The 4,275-nt window shown below is 44.8% G+C and overlaps 1 pseudogene; it reads left to right on the top strand.

Annotated features, from left to right (window-relative positions):
* Window positions 1–3,441: 3,441 nt before the first annotated feature.
* Window positions 3,442–3,992, top strand: LOC100766974 (annotated as a pseudogene).
* The last annotated feature ends 283 nt before the right edge of the window (window positions 3,993–4,275 follow it).

Genomic DNA, 4,275 nt, shown 5'->3' with positions numbered 1-4,275 from the left:
CGGATGAACTCGGTTGGTAAAATACTCAGTAGATAGTCTAGTGATAGTGGGTTCCCAGCCAGCAATTCTTAGAATAAATGTGGAGAGTTGCTCTTTTTTTCTGTAAATGAGTTTTAAAGAAAAACTAAGAGGTGGCTTGTGGATACAGCAATAAAGAAGGACCCTATAGGCTAAAAAATGAGACACCTTCCCTGACATGCTGAAAACAATATGGGCTTTGTATCCAGATAGGCCACAGTTTGGTTCCAGGTCACCTCCTTGCCAGAAGTGTGACCTCATCCTCAAATTCAATGAGTTGTTTCCTTATGACCTTTAAGGGGTCACAGCGTTGACACTGAAGGGCGATGTGAAGGTCGGGACTCACTTTACCCCTTGTGACCTTAGTTTGAGTTCCTCCTTAACCTTGTTATTTGGTCCAGTCTGGAGATCAAGGGGCCCAACCCACAGAGCCCAGTAGGACCAGCTTCCTGGGTTCTAGAAGGTCCAAGCTAGCACAGCAACTGATGCTCTGAGATCCACAGTCCATGAGGCAAGCCGCAGCCACCCGACAGAGACAGTCCTAAAGGGGGGCAGGGAATGAGATTGATCTTGAGCTGAGTGAGATTACAACAAGCAGAAGGGAGGGAATGCACACTACCAGGCTGCCTCACCCTGAGCCTCAGTTTCCTCTTTAGTAACAAGAATAATACTGCCTACCTTTTGCTATGTTGCTGGATTAAGTGGGATAAAGCTGAGGAAGCACCTCCCACAGTGCCAGGTTCATATTAGGCACTGGCTAAATGGAGGCAATTACTTTACATTGTGCAGGATAATGAAGCCTTGGTGGGTGGCCTCCTTCCATAGAGGAACAGTCTTCCTCCCTGTGACTCACCTCCAGGGCACTGCCCACAGGCAAGGGTGTCCCAGGCTCCTGGGCAGGTTGGAACCACCCAGCTCCCTATAGAAAGGCCTTAATTCAAAGGAGATCATCCAGAGCTCCCTCTTCCCACGCCCATGTTGCAAACAAACCCCTTGGCCCTTAGGAAAAGGAACACAATTTCTCCCACATCAGAACTGGGCCTCAAGTTCAGATCCCCACTATCTAAGGGCTGGACTGTGCCTGAGTCAGCCGCATCCTTAAGGGTTGAGCGGCTACCTAACAAGAAGAGACAGAAGACCGAGTTTAAGTCAGCCTGTGAACCACACCCAAAACAAGGTCTATTTACCTCTAGACCTTAGAGTCCTGAGACTAAGAAGATGGTGGGATGATCATAAAAAAAAAAAAACCAATATGCCACAAACTGGTGTACTCCTACAGTCTGAGATACTCAGGAGAGGAAGGTAGGAGTTCAATGCCACCAGCCTAGGCACCATAACCAAAACCCATCTCCAAAATGAAACAGAACAGTCAAACAAAAACTCACCAGGGTGGCAGACTAAACAGCACAGACACTGGTAAGGTCCTGGTTGTCCCTTGGTGGGCCAGATGTTAATCCTTTGCTTATTGAACTGTCGGGGACCCTAGGAAGGACCCACTCAGATGCCCAAAAGTCAATCGCATTACATGAACACCTGGAGGCAGATTCACTCATGGTGTCAACTCCAGGCTCCTTCTATCTTCCCAGCTCCCATCCGTCGCTCAGGACATGGTTGGAACAGGGAACAGGGTGCCCTGTAACCCAGTGTACCTTCCTCTTGCTAACCAGCCATATTGGAAGCCAGCACTTCCCTTCCCCAGCAGGGAAATAAGAGTCAGTGTGAGCCAGGCAGTGGTGCAGCATGCCTTTAATCCCAGCACTCGGGAGGCAGAGACAGGCAGATCTCTGTGAGTTTGAGGCCAGCCTGGTCTACAAATCAAAGTTCCAAGACTGCTAGGGCTACAAAGAGAAATCCTGTCTAAAAAAAAAAAAAAAAAAAAAAGGCAGTGTGAGATGAAAACAAGAAGCCCAGGGGCTGGTCTGAATGGCGCAGTGAGGGCAAGCCTGTACTCTTTTCTGGTCTCTCACCTGCCCTACGTGCTGACACATGCCCACTTAACCTCCAAGTTAAATGTAGATTCTCTAGATCCCTGTCCCTGACAGCTGTCCATATTTCTATAAAAGAAACAGAATCTTGCAATTAAAAAACAAGAACCAACAAGAAGCTTTTGACCTATAATGTAGACACCATAAACGTCACCTAAACACATGATACTGATTTTAGCACATTTATGGGTTGCATGAGCCATCACTACAGAACAGTTTTGGAACATTCTCGATCATCCCTGATCAGTCCCTTCTTCCATTAGTCCTGTCCTCACTGACTTCTGTATCGACCCAATTACTTTGAACATTTCATTGAATCAGAACCACACACTAGTCTTTTGTGCTTGGCTTTCTAGCATAATTTTGTCGAGGACTGCCCATGTCTAAGAATGAATGAGCATTTCAACCCTTACTTCATTTGTTTTGTAGCCCCAGCATCCTGCCAACACCAGGCACACAATAGGTGTTCAGTAGGAAGCCAGGAAATCACTTTTGAGAGATCAGATGCCCTTCACGATGAAGGCCAAAACTTCCTAGTCACGTTGGGTGGCTGAGGGCTGGGCACTGATCCTCAGACCTCTTTCCAATGGCTCCAATCTCAATTTGTTTATATATCCATGACCAGCAGCAAATGACCCGCTGGCCCCCAAGCCTCAGAGGTATACACCAGTCTCAAATCCACTTGTTCTGAATCTGCTCTGACCCCCTCTCCTCCTGACTAAAGCCACAGTGAGTCTCAACCTCCTTCATCAATCCTGAATGGCTGAATTGCCTGGATGAGTAGAATGACTCTCAAGATTCAATGAAAAGTGGCTGTGGTGGCTCATGCCTATAATCCTGACACTCTAAAGGCTGATGCAGGAGGAAGTCCAGCCTGAGCTATAGAATGAGACCCAGTGTCCAGAAAGAATGAGATCGCCTGAGAGGCCAGACATCTTCCCTGAAAGGTAAGAATTCACACTGGCTGTCTTGCCTTTGGCAACTCTGAGAGGGAAAGGGCTTGACTACTACATTTGGTTTGGTCAACACTGCATAGGAATTTCCAAATCTTTCTCACTGAAAACAAATTGTGTAGCTTCAGGTAATATAACCCCCTACCGGTCACCAGCCCCTGATATGCACTAATCTACAAATTTATATTTATGTATAGAGTTATATAATATCTGTCCTTTTGTGCCTTTTTTCACCTAGCGCTTTTCCAAGGCTTGTCCATGTGCTAGCATGTGTCAAAATTACATTCTTCTTTTGGCTGTGTAATACTCCATTCATGTGTGTATCTTATATTATCTTTTATTTCTTTTTATTGTATGCATATAAGAATTTGTGCACCGCTCCCCCCTCGGATGTGGCTGAGCTGAGGTGTGCAGCTGGGAGACTCTGCAGTATCCGCGCCCGGAGCATCTGAGCAGTGAACTCTTCAAGTCTTTGATTTAAAAAAAAATGGCCTCCAATAAAACTACATTGCAAAAAATGGGAAAGAAACAGAATGGAAAGAGTAAAAAAGTTGAAGAAGCAGAGCCTGAAGAATTTGTGGTAGAGAAAGTGTTGGACCGGCGTGTAGTGAATGGGAAGGTGGAGTATTTCTTCCAGTGGAAGGAAGGGGTTCACAGATGCTGATAATACTTGGGAACCAGAAGAAAATTTAGAATTAATTGTCCAGAATTAATTGAAGCATTTCTTAATTCTCAAAAAGCTGGTAAAGGAAAAGATGGTACAAAAAGGAAATCTTTATCTGACAGTGAATCTGATGATAGCAAATTGAAGAAGAGAGATGCTGCTGACAAACCAAGGAGTTTTGCCAGAGGTCTTGATCCTGAACGAATAATTGGTGCCACAGACAGCAGTGGAGAATTGATGTTTCTCATGAAATGGAAGGAGGCAGACTTGGTGCTGGCAAAGGAGGCAAATATGAAGTGTCCTCAGATTGTCATTGCCTTTTATGAGGAAAGGCTGACTTGGCATTCTTGTCCAGAAGATGAAGCCCAATAATTGTTTCTGGATCTTGGGTTTTGAATTACTAGTGTAGAAAAAATACTGTTCTAATGAAAATCGAGTTTGATATGCTGGTTTTGAAAGTATTGATAGTAGTTGGGATATTTTTTGTTTGTTTTGCATCAAAAGGCACTGACTGATTCCTTTGGGCAAATAAAAGCTTTCTGTAGTTGCTTCCTTTCACAATAGAATGTTTGATACCATGTTGTATTTCCTCGGCTTTGAAGAAAAGCTTTTCTTAAACGCTGAGGAGATCTTACAGTCATTAGTCAACCAAAAC

This window comes from Cricetulus griseus, chromosome 2 (genome assembly GCF_003668045.3).
Source record: "Cricetulus griseus strain 17A/GY chromosome 2, alternate assembly CriGri-PICRH-1.0, whole genome shotgun sequence".
Taxonomy (NCBI): domain Eukaryota; kingdom Metazoa; phylum Chordata; class Mammalia; order Rodentia; family Cricetidae; genus Cricetulus; species Cricetulus griseus.
The sequence above is the reverse complement of the archived record's forward strand: the minus strand, read 5'-3'. Positions and strand labels throughout refer to the sequence as shown.